The 20,894-nt window shown below is 40.6% G+C and overlaps 1 long non-coding RNA gene across 1 annotated transcript; it reads left to right on the forward strand.

Moving 5' to 3' along the window:
- The first annotated feature begins 457 nt into the window (after positions 1-457).
- LOC129432384 (uncharacterized) lies at positions 458-12,810 on the forward strand. The gene is made up of 4 exons (XR_012365317.1): positions 458-588; positions 814-896; positions 1,048-1,113; positions 12,551-12,810. It is a non-coding gene; the product is annotated as an uncharacterized lncRNA (long non-coding RNA).
- The last annotated feature ends 8,084 nt before the right edge of the window (positions 12,811-20,894 follow it).

Raw genomic sequence — 20,894 nt, forward strand, 5'->3', positions numbered from 1 at the left:
TTATTCAACAGCACACTTTATTCAGATGCATCTCTTGTTTGTGTGTGTATGTGTGCAACACAGATTCAAATTTGCCGCCAATTCCCGCCCACAACGTCGAATGTGTCGTAGGTCGTAACAGTCGAATGAGCAGCAATGATTTGGTCACGTGTTTTAGAAGTTTGAATTCACAAACGGATGTGAGATGCTTCTTCTCGACTGTGGAGCATATGCGGGAAATATAATCACGAAAGGCAAGAAATGATGGCACAGCTACAGAGTATTGAGCAAATAGATGTAAATGTTAAAAATATTTTATATTTAGCGGAAAAGGGACACTGTGCAAGTTATTTTTTGACTATCTAAATTGAAGAAACTGGACAAGAGAATTTAGGAGGAGACAAATATGAACCGAAGATGCAAACCGGATGCAAGCTGCCGCTACACACCAAAGAAGAAGAAGAAGAAGAAGATGCGTCTCCTCAACGGGTTTGCGCGGGTATCTTCGATTCACTGCTTTAGTGCTTTGGTGAGCCATCCTCGGATATCATGAAGCTGCATTTGCATTTTGGAATAAAGAATATGTTTTCTCCTGCGTTTCGAACGAAGGTAGGAGTGTTTTCAGTTTAATATAAAAAGTATGCATTTGTAACTGGTGTGAATTATTTGAATCGTTTTTTTCCTATATTGTATTATTTTCTTGAATTTACTGGTTATATACTCTTATAATTAAAATGGGTTAATGAACCTCAAACAATTTGGTTCATATCATTGTTCACATGTAAGAGAGTATAACGTTAAATTAAGGGAACTTTTATTCGGGTCTTCGTTTAGGGTGGGAGCGTCACCGGTGCGACATCTCCCGGGTTTCTCCATGTACCACGTGTGATGGTGCTTTTCTCGTGGACGTTTCTCTGGTATGCTGAGTTTTATCGTTCAAATGCTTATTTTTGCTCAAGTGCTTAACAGCATTTGATCGTGTTGGTTGTGATGAAGTGTTTAATTGTAATAAGCACATTATGAATTTCATAATCTTATAATTATCATATTATGCTCATGTGTCTTCAGGACAGAGTGAGAGAGAAGACATTGCCCAGCCCCGTTGATCCACTGATGATGTTGGTCTGTTTACAGGTATGTTGTTTAATTATTTTTTATGAAAGAAAATAGATCTGATTAACTGTTAATAAACATGCATTGTACATCGTGTTTTAAGAATCCATTTTAATGATATTTTGTGGTGTGCGTGACGCACGTGGTCAGGCCTGCACATGATGTAGTAAATGTTTCATTTGGATGTTCCTAATGTCATTGCAGTTGTTTCATTAGAAGGTTAAGTCATAAGAATATGAATTGATAACATATTTCAATGTAATCTAGTATATTTAATGTTGTTATAGAATGTTACTTATAATACACTATTAGATTGCATTAAAGGAGAACTTTGGTCAATTTTATTTTTGTTGTTTTTAAATGGAGTGCTGTCAGTACAGAGAACAATGAATACAATTGTTGTTGGCTACACTGTGTTATCCTCTTTTAAAATTTGCACCCAGTTGACTAAAATGGGCCCAGTTATGTTCTTTTAGCCTCTTTAACACCCTGGAAATCTTATCACAAGTGCCCAGCAATGTAAAGTGTTTTCTTCTGAGTGAACACTGTAAATATGACTGCAGTATATGTGAAAGGTATGCATAAAAGTGCTGTTAATTCAGCCAGCTCGCATACCTCGGTTTACTTCCCGTTTTCCAGTGTAGTCCACATTAATCGATTGTTGAATTCGAATGATCCAATATGTCGAAAAAAAAAATTATTCCACAAAAAAGTTATTGCCGTGGTTATGTCTATAGTAATGAATATGTAGCAAGTAAAATAGGCCGTAACTTATGGACATACATAACCACTGCAAATTGTTTTTTTGTGGATTGCATGAGTCGACAACTGATAATTTTTATGCATATCTTAGCAGAATAAATCCCTTCACATTGCTGGGCACTTGTAATGAAATTTCAACGGTGTTAAGAAGCTAAAAGCACATTTACAACAGGGCTGCATTCAGCCCCGACAAAACGTTGCACCCTGCAACACCCTGTTCTAATGACGCAAGAGTTGCAACTACGGTAGCTGAGAAGGTCATTCCTTGTGTCTTTTTAAATGTTATTTTTGAAATCCATTGTACGAGCTGTCTCTTTAGTATCGCGTGTTTGCTGCACTTCGGACACACCCACCAAACAAGAGAAAACGTATCTCAAACCCCGTTGCATACCGGTGCACACCGTTTCCAGGAAACATGTTGTTCAACCCGGAAACCGTAGCTAAACGTTGCACACTGTTTTAAACTTAAACGTGCCCAGGCCCTGTTTCAGTAAACAGGGGGCATATTCTAAAAAGGAGGATAACACTGTAAGCAACAGCGATTGTTTTCTAGTTTTCGGTACGGACAGCACTCCACATCTGCAAACAACAGAGCTAAATGTTAAAATTGACCGGAGTTCTTCTTTAATACGAATGTTAATGTGATGTTTTATAAGGAAGATAAGAGATGTATATATTGTATTCCGTTTTCTTTATTTACATGCATTTCATTATTATTTTTATCGTCTAAGTTAATATCAGTTTACCTGGGCAAGGCTGACGAGTGCATGCACGTTGCATCTCTAGTGGATGTTTCTTAGAGGCTGTTTACACTTGGCATTAACATGCGTTTTCGTCGATCGGATCACAAGTGGAGGTGTAAACAATGCCAGGTGTAAACGGTGTTCAAAACGTTTTGAGCTCGTCCACTTTCGACCACTTTCAACCACATCCAGAGGTAGTCGAATCCACTTCGATTGGATCTCTTTGGAGTTGCGGAACGCACATGTGGTTGAATGTGTTCGAACAGCCACACGCGACCGCCTTCTCTCTGCCCATTTATCTAATTTGATATACTAAACACAAGTTTTACGTCTTTTTTTTTTTTACTTCTGGCGTGAACATACGTGAACAGCTCTGTTTTTAGCCTATCATTGATACAACTTAAGGGGGTGATCTCCGTAGTTTCGTTTTGAAAGCGTGTGAAAGTTGCGCGATCCTATTTCATCAATTGCGCTGAAAATTCAGAGAAAGCTCTAACATATACATGTACAAAACACTGTGCAGCATGTTTACTTAAACACAAGCAGCGGACTCCGACATAATATTAGTTTGCGTCCATATAAACTCATAATTACTCCCGCTCGGGTTTGAATGACAGCAGAGAAACTCGCCCACAGTCTCACAGACCACCCCCTCACAGTATTCAGGACAGAAGCGGTCGAAAGTGGACAAAAGAGACGGATTTAAATACCAGGTGTAAACGTAATGTGTTTCTCTCGTCCACTTGTGATCCGATCGATGAAAACACATCTTAATACCAAGTGTAAACAGACCCTTAGTGTCTACACAAGAGTGAGAGAGAAGCAATTGCCCCGTTGATACACTGATGTTTGGCTGTTTACAGATTAAAAAAATACTGGGTCTCACTAGCTGCGTTTACATGGACATTTGTAATCCGTTTAAATGATCAATCGACCTCAATCGGACTAAAAAGTACCAATCTGATTAAAAATCTAATCTGCTTGTTAGGGGTGGTTTATACCTTTTGTAATCCGCTCAAAAGGACATGAATACACTTGATCGGATGGATAACTGAAACTGGGACGCTCTGCGCATGTGCCATCTTTTCTTTTTTTAATGGCGGTTGGCAAACCCACTGAAAGGCGCATTTCCGCCACCTACAGGACGGTAGTGTGGAGCATATTCACACGTGCAATAACGTAGAATTGCCGTAATGACATGTGACGCAAATAACTCGAGTTTGTTTTGTTGAAGGAAGTCACAAGAAGTGATTGTCTTGTTAATCTTGTTCCTATTATCCTTCCAATTCCCCATAAAGTGATACCAGACAGCGTTGTCCATGATTTATTCTCTGATCCACAAACGCGTGTGTTTGGACTCGCTCTCGCGAACGGTCTCTGCAGCACTGCGTGAAGTGAAATACGCTTTTTGGGCACACGTGAATGGGTGTTTTTGCTACTGCTTTATAATCAGTGAGGCACAAAGCAAATCTTGAAACAGCGTGAAACTATATTTGTGCAATGTGCGCATGTCAAATGATCAAATCTGAGGTAAATCTTGTGTCATATAAACACGCACATCATTCCGATCACATTAAGTGTTCATGTAAACACTATGATAGGAGGCTAAATGTGTCCATGTAAACGTAGCTACTGTTAAGTGATCCTGTGGTCAAATAATTATATTATTTTGTATCATTAAAGTAAACTTTTTTTTTCTTTAAATCAAATGATATATTCACCACAGTATTGTGGTCAAACCTTAATATCAATCATAATAACAGGTTAAGTGTTTCCTCCATTAATGAGTTTGGAAATTTTAAAGAATGCTTAAAGGAATAGTCTACTCATTTTCAATATTATACAATGTTATTACCTTAACTAAGAATTGTTGATGCATCCCTCTGTCGTCTGTGTGCGTGCGCGTGGGCGCTGGAGCGTGCTGCGACACTTCGATAGCATTGAATTACTCCAGGTCATATTATTACATAGTTCCTTATCATAATGCTGCGCTCACACCAGCTGCGGTAGAGGCATCAAGCGCCAGTGATTTCAATGTTATGTCAATTTAAAAACGCGTTTACGCGCATCTGGAGGTCTTGCGTTGCTAATGAGGCATTTAGCGTGGTTCGGTAGATGCAAATCCGCCTCAATTGTGTGTCTAGTTTGCACAGTTGAAAAATCTGACCTTTGGCAGAAAAACGCCCGCATTAACCAATCAGGAGCTTTCTCTAATAGTGATGTAATTACAGGAAGCGAGCGGAGTCGTGGAAGCCCCTCCCATGATTAAATTTCTGTGTAAATGTCTTGAATAACTAGAATTTCATGTGCGGCTTTCAGACGCGAATGAAGCGAGTAAACTCCAAATGTTCAAGCGTCCAACTATGCGCGAATAACGTTTTTTTGTCATCTCTTAACACGTCTGGGGTGAATGCACGGTAAGAGTACAGAAAACAATTATTTTAGGGGGAAAAAAAATCTCCAATGTTATATTTTTTAATTCTATTTGTAAACAAGGTCACAAATCTGTCCCTTTATTGCATGTTCAAGCCTTAAAGCGATAGTTCACCCTGCAATGAAAATTAGCCCATGATTTACTCACCCTCAAGTCATTCTAAGTGTATAAAACCTTCTTCTTTCAGACAAATACAATCATAATACAATCATATTAACAAATGCCCTGGCTCTTCCCAGATTTATATTAGAAGTCAATGGGTGCTTCTGTTTTGAAGTTGATAAAAGTGCATCTATCCATGATAAAAGTGCATTTCTGGATGTTTTCGTTCACTTAGATCTATGATACACACTATGAAAGGTAATTTTCAAAATTCCATAATAGGGGCACTTTAATATAACTCAGATTTTATTTGTCTGAAAGAAGGATGTCATACACCTAGGATCGCTTTAGGGTGAGTAAATCACAGGCTAAATTTCATTTTTGGGTGTTCTAACCATTTAAAGGATTAGTTCACCTCAAAATGAAAATTTCTTAATTTACTCACCCCAATGCCATCCAAGATATCAATGTCTATCTTTCCTTAGTGAAAGAGAAAGTTTTTTTAAGGAAAACATTTCTGGACTTTTCTTTACAAAATAGGGTTCAGTGGAACTCAACTCTTGTCAGTTGAAATCAATGCAGTTTCAAAGGTCTTTGAAGTGCTTCAACGGGCTCAATACAATTCCAGCTGAGGACGAGGGGGATCCTAATGAAACAATCTAACGAAAGGATTATTTTCAAAAAAAAGTATGTACTTTTTATTAAATAGTTCAGATTGAGCTCGGGCCGGAAGAAGCCGGGAACTAGGTCTGCGGCGTTAGTACGTCATCACGCTCGGCCAGCGTTAGTTTCGCATGTAAAGAGTGGGGCAGTGCTTCTGCTCGCGCATGCGCCGTGGAGTGTGATGACACGGTTCCCGGCTTGAGCTCAATCCGAACTATTGTATATACCTTTTTTTAACCAATTGTTTTGCTAGACCCCCAACCCCCGTCCTCAGCTGGTATCGTGCAGAGCCTGTAAAAGCACTTCAGAGACCTTTGAAACTGCGTTGATTTGAGCTAAGAAGAGGTTGGGTTCCATATAACTCCAATCTGTGAAGAAAAGTTCAGAAATAATTTTTCTCTTCCACTGAGAAAAGAAAGACATGGATTAACTGACAAGCTTACTAAGAACTGGTTTGCTTTGCTCTGGCTCCAAACCAGCACCAGCTCTCCCTTGGTGGAAAAGGGGTATCAATGCTTCCTCCATAATGAGTTTGAAAATTAAAAAAATGCATAAAGGGACACTCCACTTTTTTGAAAATATGCGAATTTTCCAGCTCCCCTAGAGTTAAACGCTCTGGGTCTGGCTGTACCACTTTTAGGATAGCTTAGCATAATCCATTGAATCTGATTGCACCATTAGCATCGCGCTAAAAAAAATAAGAGTTTTGATATTTTTCCTATTCAAAGCTTGACTCTTCTGTAAGTTACGTTGTGTAGGTTACTAAGACCAATGGAAAATTAATAGTTGCTTTTTTTTAAGGCTGATTGTAATGACTTGTAAGAGACGGAAGCAAACGCAGGTGTAAAATATAACAATGTTTATTAAATGTAAACAAAGAGAGAGTATTCAGTGTCAATGCGGAAGTAATCCAGTCCGGTGTTGTTGAAGGCAATGGTGACGATGACTACGGTGGAAGTTGATGTTTTGAGTGCGACGTTGGTGGAGTGGTGAGCAGTGGTGAAATCCAAGCTGACACGGAACATCCACACGAAGACGACGACGACAATACAAATCCAAACTGAAACACGTAATCCAAAGTACACGGAACAACCAAGCAACACGGAGACTGAGCAAACAATAGAATCTGGCAGGGAACAGAAAGTCAGGTGAGTATTTATGGAGATGATGTAATGATGAACAGCTGGAGCGAGACAATCAACACACAGGTGAAAGGGATTGCTCTAACGAGCACATGGCAGGGTAAGTGAACAACACACACACACAAACATGACACGGAGGAAAACAATGGATTTTCCTACCGTGACAGTACCCCCTCCCCTAGGAACGCCCCTCAGCGTTCCCAGCCTGCTTTACCTGTTGATTGAATTCATCAATAAGGCGGTGATCCAGTATGTCCCGAGCCGGAACCCACCTTCTCTCCTCCGGACCGTAACCTTCCCAATCCACCAAGTACTGAAATCCGCGTCCCCTCCGTCTGGAGTCCAGAATACGGTTAACCGAATAAGTGGTCTCCCCATTAACGATACGAGGCGGAGGGGGAACCGGGGTAGGCGGATTAAGACGGGAAAAAATCACCGGTTTAATTTTGGAAACGTGAAAGACGGGGTGAACCCTCCTGTACGCAGGAGGAAGGCTAAGACGCACTGTTACCGGATTAATGATTTTGGTAACAGAAAACGGGCCAATAAATTTGGGAGCAAGTTTATTCGAGACGGAACGCATCGGAATATTCTGGGTTGAAAGCCACACTCTTTGACCGACGACGTATCGGGGAGGCTTCGACCGGTGGCGATCGGCCTTGGCCTTGGTGCGTGACCTTGCCTGGAGCAGAGCTCTGCGAGCTCTGGTCCAGGTGCGGTGGCACCTCTGGACTAGTGCGTTTGCGGAGGGAACCGACACCTCGGATTCAGTACTGACAAAATTAGGTGGTTGGTACCCTAAACTACACTTAAATGGAGACATGCCCGTAGATGACACCGGCAGAGAATTGTGTGCGTACTCCACAATTGAGAGTTGCTGACACCAGGACGAAGGATTCTTGGAAACCAGACATCGCAACACCCTTTCGACGTCCTGATTGGCTCGCTCGGTTTGACCGTTGCTCTGGGGATGAAACCCGGACGAAAGACTAACAGTCGCCCCTAGCAATTTGCAGAACTCTCGCCAAAATTTGGACACAAACTGGGGACCCCTGTCAGAGACCACGTCTGTCGGGAGGCCATGTATTCGGAAGACGTGGTCAATGACAGCTACCGCTGTTTCCTTGGCTGATGGTAATTTGGGCAAGGGAATGAAATGGGTCGCCTTCGAGAACCGGTCCACTACGGTCAAAATCACCGTATTACCCTTAGAGGGTGGGAGGGCGGTAATGAAATCTAGCGAAATGTGGGACCAGGGTCTCGAAGGGACAGACAGCGGTAAAAGTAACCCATCTGGAGGACGATTGGAAGTCTTACCAGTGGCGCAAACCGAACAAGCCAAGACGAAGTCGTGGACGTCACGAGCCATACCAGGCCACCAAAATCGTTGCTTGACTAGAAACCTAGTTCTACTAACCCCTGGGTGACAAGCAACACTGGAACCATGACCCCACTGGAGGACATCTGACCGTAACCCTTCCGGCACAAATAAACGGTTCGGTGGGCAGCGAGCCGGGGGCGTTACCCCTTCTAAGGCTGTCAAAACCTTCGATTCGACCTCCCATCTGAGCGCGGAGATAATGATTTTCTCCGGTAAAATGGGCTCGGGAGTAGCAGTACGATCGGAACGCTCAAAAAGACGGGATAAAGCATCGGGTTTGATGTTTTTGGAACCCGGCCGGTAAGAAAGTGTAAAATCGAAACGACCGAAAAACAATGCCCACCGAGCCTGCCTGGAGTTAAGTCTTTTAGCAGTTCTAATGTATTCGAGATTCTTATGGTCCGTCCATACAATGAAAGGTACACCCGACCCTTCAAGCCAGTGACGCCATTCTTCCAGTGCTAGCTTGACTGCCAACAACTCTCGATTGCCAATGTCATAGTTAACTTCCGCAGGAGATAAACGATGGGAATAATACGCGCAAGGATGAACCTTTCCGTCTGAGGATGCGCGCTGGGACAACACTGCTCCTACCCCCACCTCTGACGCGTCGACCTCCACTATGAATTGACGTGAACGATCAGGGGTAACGAGAATGGGAGCTGAAACAAAGCAGCTTTTCAGTTTGGCAAACGCAGCCTCAGCTGCGTCTGACCACCTGAACGTCAAACCAGGGGAGGTCAAAGCGGTCAGAGGTGCGGCTAGTTGGCTGAAATTGCGAATGAAACGCCGGTAAAAATTGGCGAACCCCAGAAATCTCTGCAGGGCCTTGCGAGACTCTGGGGATGGCCAATCTACCACAGCCTTAACTTTCTCAGGATCCATGCGAACACCCTCAGTCGAAATGATGTGTCCTAAAAAAGAAACAGACTGTGCATGAAAAACGCATTTTTCCGCCTTGACAAAAAGCCCATTCTCTAACAACCGCAGAAGCACTCGTCGTACGTGTTGCAAATGTTCCTGGAGAGACGAAGAAAAAATCAATATGTCATCCAGGTAAACATATATGAACTGATCTACCATGTCTCGCAACACGTCATTAACGAGTGCTTGGAAGACTGCTGGCGAGTTCGTGAGACCGAAAGGCATCACGCAGTACTCAAAATGGCCACGAGGGGTGTTAAACGCAGTCTTCCACTCATCCCCCTTCCTGATGCGAACCAAATGATATGCATTACGTAAGTCCAATTTAGTGAAAACGGACGCTCCCTGCAACCTCTCGAAAGCTGAAGACATCAACGGCAAAGGATAAGTATTCTTTACCGTGATGTTGTTCAACCCTCGGTAATCAATACAAGGTCGCAAGGATCCGTCCTTCTTCCCCACAAAAAAGAACCCCGCCCCCGCTGGAGATGAGGAAGGGCGAATGAACCCCGTAGCCAGAGAATCAGAAATATATTTCTCCATGGCCTCCATCTCCGGAACAGACAGAGAGTACAACTTGCCCTTAGGCGGAAACGTACCTGGCAATAAGTCTATCGCACAGTCATAGGGACGATGAGGAGGAAGAGAATCGGCCCGCGACTTACTGAACACCTCCTTCAGGTCGTGGTACTCCGCGGGCACGGTAGACAAATCCACTGCTTTCCCCTGAAACACAGACTCAGAGACAGAAACACAAGCAGAGACAAGACAGGACTTATGACACTCCTCGCTCCAGCTGGTAACAGAACCCAGTTTCCAGTCAATTCTTGGGTTATGGGAATGAAGCCACGGATGACCAAGAACTATGGGGGAGAGAGCAGTGTCAGTAATAAAGAATGAAATAGTCTCTGTGTGGTTTCCGGAAGTGATGAGTGTGATAGGTGCTGTGGTGTACTTGATAGTGGGTAACTGATGTCCATTGAGGGCGAAGGGCGCAATCTGGTGGGTGAGTGGAGTGAACGGTAACTTGAGCTTACGTGCTAGTGAGCTGTCGATGAAGTTGCCCTCCGCCCCCGAATCCAGAAGTGCGTGCCCTGAGTGTGACATAGTGGACCACCGTAGTCTCACCGGAAGGAGAGTGGATGTCGTAGAGGTCTTCTGTGCGGAGATCCTGCCCGATAGTAGCCTCCGTTTTACTATCGGGCTTGGTCTTTTACCGGACACCTCTGGCATTGGTGACCCGACTCGCCACAGTATATACAGAGACCCAGGGATCTCCGCCGCTTCCTCTCCTCCCGGGGTAACCGAGCTCGACCCACCTGCATGGGTTCCGGATCTGAGAGACCACCGGCGGAAACTTCGATGGGCGGATCCGTGGACTCCGCTTGACGTAGGGACGGACCTTGAGTCTTCCTTCTGGCAACGGTGGAAAGGCGTGCGTCAACCCGGATCGCCAAGTCCACCAACCCGTTGAGCGACTTCGGTAATTCCGCCGTGATGATCTCTCGATGGATCCGATCCGCCAACCCATGCAGGAAATGGTCCCACTGCGCTTCCTCGTTCCACCTGCACTCCGCCGCCAGGGTGCGGAACTCGATGGCGTAGTCCGAGACCGACTGCTCCCCCTGCTGGAGATCCGTGAGGAGACGGGCGGCCTCCCTCCCGGCGACGGAGCGGTCGAAAACCCTCTTCATCTCCTCTGCAAGCGAGGCGAACGAGGAACAACAGCTGTCCTTGTTTTCCCATACCGCCGTCCCCCAGAGGGCAGCCTTGCCCTTGAGAAGCGAGAGCGTAAACGCCACCTTCGTCTCCTCGAGGAAGAAAGACCGGGGCTGTTGGGCGAAATGTAAAGAGCAATGAGAGAGAAAGGTACGGCAATAGTTGGGCTCACCGGCGTATTTCTCAGGGATGGGAAGTCTCGGTTCCTGGATGAAACTACCCCCTGGAGGTGAAGATGGTGCGGGCGGCATGGGTGGCGCAGTGGGAGGCGTGATGTCCGGAAATCGCTGAGAGAGCTCGGAAACCTTCGCCACCATTACCTGGACGGCCTTCCGCATATCTTCGATGGTATGATCCTGATGATCCATACGAGCCAGAGATCGCTGGAGAAACTCCTCCAACGCGGAGATCGGCTGACCACCTGCTGCTTCCATGTTGGCCAGATTCTTCTGTAATGACTTGTAAGAGACGGAAGCAAACGCAGGTGTAAAATATAACAATGTTTATTAAATGTAAACAAAGAGAGAGTATTCAGTGTCAATGCGGAAGTAATCCAGTCCGGTGTTGTTGAAGGCAATGGTGACGATGACTACGGTGGAAGTTGATGTTTTGAGTGCGACGTTGGTGGAGTGGTGAGCAGTGGTGAAATCCAAGCTGACACGGAACATCCACACGAAGACGACGACGACAATACACATCCAAACTGAAACACGTAATCCAAAGTACACGGAACAACCAAACAACACGGAGACTGAGCAAACAATAGAATCTGGCAGGGAACAGAAAGTCAGGTGAGTATTTATGGAGATGATGTAATGATGAACAGCTGGAGCGAGACAATCAACACACAGGTGAAAGGGATTGCTCTAACGAGCACATGGCAGGGTAAGTGAACAACACACACACACAAACATGACACGGAGGAAAACAATGGATTTTCCTACCGTGACACTGATATGGTTAGGACTATACTCTCATTCTGGTGTAATAATCAAGGACTTTGCTGCCGTAACATGGCTGCAGCAGGGGCAATTATATTACGCAGGGCCCAAAAGTAGTCCTCTTAGTAACTTTCAATCAGAGGGCACTAATTTCGGGCACTGCGTAATATCATTGCGCCTGCTGCAGCCATGTTACGGCAGCAAAGTCGTTGATTATTACACCAGAATGAGAGTATAGTGCTAACCACATCTGCCTAGAAAATCACAACTTAATTTTCTGTTGGTCTTAGTACACGATGTAACTACAGAAGTCAGAAGTCAAGTTTTACATAGGAAAAATATTTGAACTCTTTGTTTTTTTTTAAACATGCATTGCTAATGGACTAATCAGATTCAATGGATTGTTAAGCTATGCTAAAAGTGGTAAAGCCAGACCCGGAAATCGGCTGAATGGATTCCAAAACGGTAAGAATCAAATGTTTAACTCTAGGGGAACCGGAAAATGAGCATATTTTTTAAAAAAGTGGAGTGTCCCTTTAAACTAATCCATTACACTTTAAAGGTGCACTATGCAAGAGTTATTCATAGTTAGTCCTAACCCTAAATTTTATTGTTTTTTTAAATATTTCGTCCTTTTGTGATTTCAGATTATAGAAAAACCTGTGCTTGTGGATCTACATCGGATGACCATGGCAACCCAGGTGTGGAAATATTAGACTGTTTTTAATCTGAAATCTGTGTAATCTAAGATGGACAATTCTTCTGACACCATATGAATGCATACTGTCGTCTGGCAGAAGCTAGATCATTTAGATTATAAAGTTATATGTTTTTACACATGCATATATTTGCTTCAGAAGGCCTTTATTAAAGGATTAGTTCACCTCAAAATGAACATTTCCTGATCATTCAATTCAATTCAATTCAATTTTATTTATATAGCGCTTTTCACAATACTCAATTGTTTCAAAGCAGCTTTACATTAATAGAAGCAGTAAAAGCACAGAAAAATGACAGATAGCACAACATAATACACAATAGCATAAGCTGTCAAATTTGCTGAGGCTATGACTCGACATTATGAACGAGCGTATTACTAATGTAACGTCTAGGAGAAGAAGCTAAATTAAGCCCAAGCAGGCTACCTCCCCGGGGTAAAAAAACCCCTAGGAGAAAAAAAACAAAAACCCCGGGTTGTTGAGCCGAGGAAAAAAAAATAAAAAGTCCTAGGAGGGAAAAACCCTTGGGAGATATATATGTATATAAACACATATAAACGGATAAGGAGATTAAGCGGGGATTAAGCGGGGTTTAAGCGGGTTCTGCCGGTGGTCGTTGGTCAGGCATCAGCTGGGCATCACAGTGATGGACGACCAGTAGATCAGAGGTGAGTCGACTTTCACATCTACCGGAACTGGGTCTGTTTGTCCCATTGTCCTCATCATTAAAGGAATAGTCTACTCATTTTCAATATTAAACTATGTTAAAAGAAACTATTCCTTTAACTCACCAATGCCATCCAAGATGTCCATGTCTTTTCTTTCTTTAGTGTAAAAGAAGTTAAGTTTGAGGAAAACATTTCAGGATTTTTCAACACAATGGACCTCAATAGGACTGGTAAATGGACTGCATTTTTATAGTGCTTTTAACAGACCTATGGCCATCCAAAGCGCTTTACAAGTTTGCCTCACATTCATGCACACATTCATACACCGACGGCGTTGTCAGCCATGCAAGTTAGCAAATTAATGCAGTTTCAAGAGGCTGTACACGTCACAATCCCAGCCGAGGAATAGGATCTTCTTTAGTCATTTTCTAAAAAACCCCACAAAAACATTTATAATTTTTTTTATCACAATTGTTCAGCTTGTGCTGGTCTGCGATGCGCCAGGCATAACGTCATCACGTTGGAATTGTCACCCGTCATGTCATTTATCTAATATATTTATCTGTGTACTTCATTTAAAAAGTCTGGGAAGGGCAGCAAATTCCATCTAATTTTCCCTCCAATTTCAACATCTTTGTTTTTTATTTTATTATTATTTAAAATGTTTCCAACGTGATGACGGAATGTGCTGGTCTTCAATGTGCCAGGCAAGATGGCCATTTGTGGTTAAAAGTATATAAATGTTTATTATTACAATAAGGTTCATTAGTTAACATTAGTAAGCTACATTAGTTAACATGAACTAATAATGAACTGCACTTATACAGCATTTATTAATCTTTGTTAATGTTAATTTCAACAATTACTAATACTTTATTAAAATCTTGTTAACATTAGTTAATAGACTCTGAACCAACATGAAGAAACAATTAAAGCTTAAATTTGTATTAACTAACATTAACAAAGATGAATAAATCCTGTAACAAACGTATTGCTCATGGTTTGTTCAAGTTAGTTAATAGATTAACTAATGATAACTAAAGAACCTTATTTTAAAGTGTTAGATATTATTATTATTATAATTATTATAATTATAATTATTATTTTAGAAAATGATAGATCGTTTCAGATACTGTAAGACCCTATTTCTCAGGTGCGACTGTGCACAGCCCATGAAACTGCATTGATTTGGACTTCAACATTTTGGTTGCAATTGAAGTCCATTGAGTGGAGAAAAGTCCTGAAATGTTTTCCTCAATGAAATGTTTTTATTTTGCCAGTAAAATTATTTATTTGACACAATTATTTTATTAATTATCATAATGTAGCTATTTTTTCATGCTTTGCTTGTATTTCTACTGTCCAATTAACATTACATTTTTGTTTACAATTCACTTAAATGACTGTTCTGTTTTAAAGGAGGTACCCTTTACATTTTTATAGTTTTTATTTTACTGCAAGAAATAACATTTCTTAGTTACTATACATGAGATTAGCTATATTTTAACACAAAATTATTGTTGGTAGACATGGCTGTTTTATATAACGACAACTAAATACCTTAATTTCCAGATTATGTATGTAGCTTTTGAGGTATTTTAACATACTATGATTATTTTTCTATTGTCCAATAATTTTGTTAAAATATATTTCTGTAATATTTTAGTCTTTGATTTTATGTACTTATTGGGTTTTATACATTGTTCTTAGTTGTTTTGTAAAGATAAGCTATATTTAAGAGTAAACTGTTTTTTTACAATGTATTTTCACATACTTATTACGCTTTTATACATGTCTTTTAAATAAAATGACTAATAAAAACCATACCTTTACAGAGATTAACCTGAAAAGTAGTTGTTTTTCGTGCATTTTCACATACTTATTACGTTTTTATACAGGTTTTTTTAGTTATTTTAAAAGGATTTTACTATATAAATACAGAGCAATTAAATAAAATAACTAATAAAAGCCGTATATTTACAGGGATTGACCTGAAAAGTAGTTGTATTTCATGTATTTTCACATAATTTATCTGTTTTTGTTTTATAACAATTATTAACAGTAATATTCTGTAATTTAATAAAATTAGGACTGTAAAAGATTCTCTGTATTTTTACGGTTTTTGTATGTAATTTTGAAAAAAAACAATTACCGTAATTTGACGGAATTTCTCTGGCGACTTTGCTGCCAGAGATTTACCGTTTTTTTTACGGATTTTTTTACAGTGTGGGTGTCTGAGGATGCTGTGCAGTAGTATGTGTCTGTTTAAAAACATGCCATTATACATATCAATACAACACATCTACACATGTTGTTACACTAATGTGTGGTGAATACTATGTATTAAAGATATTTATATACAAAATAACATATAAATAAGTTCTTGTGATTTTTTTATTTCATAATTGATTTGGATAAAAAGGAAATACAAATTTTCTTCTCCTAGAAATGAATATTTAAGACAATAATGTGCTACATACTACCTACATGAACTCTGAACCTTGTTGTTATATTGAGTGGCCTGGTAAACAATTAAGTTTTACATGTCTACTGAATGTTTACATGGTTGTCTTTATTTACCGTCAGCCCTGTACTCTTGATTTTGTTCTACAGATCATGCTAATAAATGGGCATTGCTGTTGTTGTTGTTTTTATGGTTGGGGGGGTTGTCTTCTTAAGACACTTGGTATTAAGTTATTTGCTGGTTTGACAGCACAGAAACTGTCATGTAATAGTACAGCTGTAACTGATGTGAAAATAACGCCATTGTCTTTTTAGAGTTGCTTTTAAAAATGTTTTATGATTGATTAAACTTACATAGCTATTCAATTTAACTGATTTAATTTTGAACCTGCTTCAGCTGAATTCACACTATATCTTCTTGACAATAGAAATTGATTTGTAATTGATCTTTACCTCACTAATTGCTATTTTTCTGTTTATTAATGTACACCTATTTAAAAAATATTTAGTATAAAAATAAGTGTGACCTGACTTATCCTGTTATGACAATGAATTGCATAAGTGTTTGCAATTTTCTCATTTCCATTTTGTAAAAAATATATAAATAAAATATATAAACAAAAATCTGTGCCCTAGCCATATTGATTAATTTCAACATTACTGACAAATACATCACATAAATTCACAAAACACCATATAAAACCTAATGTGATCTTAATGTAGGAATACTCTCAGAAGAATAAAGTCACAAAAGCTGACACTGGGGTGGTGCCCTTTCAGAAACCTAGGAGTGCATATGGGTAAATATTGGTACCAAATGTGGAGGGCCACTGTCCTGCAAAGTTTAGCTTCAACCTTAATCAAACACACCTGAATGACATTTCAAATTCATCCTGCAGTCTTTGATTAGATTTTTCAGGTGTGGTTAATTAGGGTTGGAGCTACACTTTGCGGGACCAGGAATGCCCACCCCTGGGACCTTTTTAAAACGGGTAGGCAACATCAGTCTGGAGTGCTGATATCCTGCAGAGTTTAACTCCAGCTCTAAGCACACATGAACAACTTATCAAGGTCTAAAGAGTCATCTAAAACATCTTAAAACTACTTGTAGGCAATGTTTTATCAGGGTTAGAGCTAAAATCTGCAGGACATCGGCAATAGACCTTGCCAACACCTGTTTTGAAGGAGTTCTGTCCCAGTAAAAGCTTTTGTACCATATTTCTGAGTGCATAAAACAGAAGAAAAAAGAAAACAGTTATAAATGTGACTCAGCAGAGTTTGTTGTCTTTTATTATGCAAATACATCTGTGTATGTTTTACTGCCCTTTCACACCCAAGTGCCCAGTAGGCCTAAAACCTCTGTAAGAGGAAAAAAGCCTATTTCAAAAGTCTTCAAATCAATGTCTAATTAGTGCATCAAAGTGAAAACTACTTATGCTGTGTTTACTAAATTATGTTGCACACACTTTTCAGACATACATGAAAAGGTAGTATACAGGCATTTTAAGACATGTTAACCATACCAGATTTTAACCTGCCCCTCAAAGATCACATATACAGAAGTTTGCATAATGAACATATTTGGATAATCATTTAGTGATTAAAGGTAATATTTATTTAATTTTAATCCCTAAATGTGTTAAACTAAATTATCCATAAGTCTCCATCATTTTATCGCTGACAACATGGTGCTGACATTCTCTGCTGAAAAAAACAGCATACCAGCAAGACCAGCATATGTTGTGTTTTGATGCTGGTTTGCTAGTGAACACCAGCTAAACCAGCATTAGCACCAGCTAAACCAGCACCAAACCAGCATTAGCACCAGCTAAACCAGCACCAAACCAGCAATAGCACCAACATCCCATACCAGCAAGACCAGCATATGTTGTGTTTTGGTGCTGGTATGCTGGTGACCACCAGCTAAACCAGCATAGACCAGCATATTCCCATGCCTGGTCCGCATGCTGGTTTGATGTTGGTTTTTTCAGCAGGGTTTGTAGTTAATTGAAATGGATGTGGTTATGCTTTGGGTTGAAATACAAGAAAAGTTTTCTCAGCCCAGAAATGCGTTATTGTTAGCTGATTGCATTTCAAGTGTAACAGTAGCACCAAAACATCATTTGCGACATGGAATACTTTTTCATATGGGTTAAAAGATGATTCATGTGGTGCTGCGAAAATCCAATTGGCGTATGACATCAATTATCGCGGAGGGACTCGAAAACACGAAGAGCAGTCTGATCTCGCGGTACTTTGATGTCATATGTCATTGGTCTGCGCAGCGAAAGAACACAATAGGTGTGTTCGACATCGGCTGTGGCTGGATGTAACCGATCGGCGAGATTAGCCGCGTGCAGGCGGGGAGGAGCTGAAAACGGAGACGTGAAGTCGGACGCGCTGTGGTTCCCGTAGCTTGCTGCATTTACGTCAGGCATGCCTGATCACGTGCCGTTTGCTTGCTTAATCGCATTAAACATGATTTGTAAGATGTAAACTACATAAAAAGTGAATTATACTGTTTTGAATGTCCGTGTGTGGGCATGGGTGGAGCTGAGGAGGCTTGCAGCAGTGTTTTGCAGGAATAAGGAGTTCAACATAAGCATATATTATTTAAATACCAATGTAGTGGGGTCTGCGTTTTTTATCCATTTTATTTTGATGAAGATGACACAGTGTAGCATCGCGACTGCATGAAAATGGCTTTGACTGTTGTGGGAGTACAGATTTGTGAGCATTTGTGGAGCTGAGGGCGTGAAAATAAACACGAAATACACGTGATTGTTGTCATGTGGTGAATACTTAAAAACCATATGACACAATCACGTGCCTGCAGCGCCAGCTGAAGTCGGACAAAAATACTAATCGGAATGCACTGCTTCAAGTCAGCCACCGATCGGTCTGCGCAGCGCCGCATGAAGTCGAACACACCTCATGACAACCTTAGCTGACCAAAGACCTCCTGTCCATAAGTTTTCGAAAGGATCTTTTAATTTTATTCTGCTGAATTGACACATGTCTATATGTTCTGTTTAATATTGATATTTTCCCATTAAATATTATACTTACATTTTCGATGGTAGATCGATTTGTTTGGTTTGCCTGGCACATACTGTAGACTGCTATCATAACCATTATCCTTTATAGGCAATCAAACATTTAGTCATAAAGAGTTGACTACATGTCAATCAAAGAAATGAGCCTGTGCAAATACTTTAATTACAGATTTTTATTCTAGAGCAATGAAGTTTGTAACATTAAATATACATATCACAATAGTACAATTTATGATAAAAAACAGGAAGTTGTTTTCACATAAATTTGGTCAATTTTATTTGTCACTTTATGAATAACAATGAAGGCATTTTACAACACTGTCCAAAAAGTCATAAATGTTACATCAGTAATAATAACACTAATAATATCAGCAACGTATTACAATATCTAATATAAAAATGATTGGACAAACAATATAAAATTACATATTTTCACAACACCTTTGTAATGTAAATGTAAACAATGTAAAACATTACATAAACATCACAGCATACAGTCTTGTTTAATTAACTGAAACTAAACAAGACAGTCTATATATATGATGTGGTGGCCGGAGTCTATATATGTGATGCTTAATATTAAAGACAAAAAGGTCAACTGGTAGTTTCAGTAATATACACAAGATAAAATACAGATATAATCACATAGATGACATAAGGTAACTTGGGACGTGGGGAAATAAGATGAACTATTTAACTATTGGGAGACAACTTTATCATTCTAAACAAGTTTTCATCCACTACACTAGTGAATTGCAACTTCAATCGATCACAAGGCCTAAGCCTAGTCCCAAACTAAAATGTATATTTGAGCTGTCTTAACAAAAAAACAACTTTTACTGACATATCTTTAAATATATCAGTGCCATAATTTTGTCTCAAGATGCACATCAGTAAGTTTATTTGTAAGTCACATTTTTAAAAGTAGTGTAAATGTCCAATTTTAGCTAAGGCATAATCCTGGTTTAACCTTGACCTTGTCTTTAAAATCTGACTTGAGTGTACACTTTATACTGACTGAGGAAACAATGACTTTTCATACTCATCCTCATCATCATCATCACCACCACCACAATAGTGGATATCCTCCTCATCCATGTGAATTTCCCTAAAGTAATCATCATCTTTTATGTTCCCAAACAGCTCAGAAAAGTTGTCAAGCACAGTACAGTACAACTGGCAAACAGAGGAGATGATATTTTCTTACTATCTCGTTCCTATCTATATAATATAACGTATTAGTTTATCTTAGGAATACTTTAACTAGTACTCTTCGATTATTGAACAGTACTAATAAGTAAAACGATCTATCACTAGTAAACACCTAGTGTTAGCATATAGCCCGCTAGCATCAACAAACGTGCCGATTGAAGTTAGCACTTGCTCACTGTCTGTTTACTGTAAATCTGCCTTCCTTTTTGATCTAATGGCGGACTCATCCGATGTATGTTTTTCAGACCTTTCCTCACCAGAGCGGGAAGCTGTGGAGGAGTTGTGTCCCGGCATTAGCACCAGGCGGTACAGCGTGCCTCACATCACCCTGGCTCCAGACACCCGGAGACGACCGAGGCACGCAGCGAGCGAGCACCCATCTCGATGCAGCTTCACGGACCGCGTTCGGGCGAACGGAGACACCATCGCCCAGCATGAAAACGGTAAGACTCCGCTTGTTATTGTAACCCGCACTACTTGCCACATGTACAGTTTAGCTTCTTCCGTCAGCACAGAGGGGTTTACATGTGCTAAGTGTATTGAAGTAGTAAGGCTGACGGAGAAGGTTGCAGAACTAGAAGCGCGCATCCGAACGCTAGTTGAGGACAGTAAGACCGCTAATGTTAATGTTACAAACACTGTTTCGGGTGCGCCTAGTGTTAAGCGTAATACACATGGCTCGGTTCTGACTTCAGAGTCAAGGCGGCTGACTAACTGGGTGACTGTCAGGCAGCCTAGTCACATTCGGCATCCAAATCACGTTCCTGTTTTAATATCAAACAGATTTTCTCCACTCAGCAATACACCGGCTGAGACATCTGTTAAAGGTGCCCTGGTTATTGGAGATTCTATACTCAGGAACGTTGGCATTGA

Source organism: Misgurnus anguillicaudatus, chromosome 22 (assembly GCF_027580225.2).
Source record: "Misgurnus anguillicaudatus chromosome 22, ASM2758022v2, whole genome shotgun sequence".
Lineage (NCBI taxonomy): Eukaryota > Metazoa > Chordata > Actinopteri > Cypriniformes > Cobitidae > Misgurnus > Misgurnus anguillicaudatus.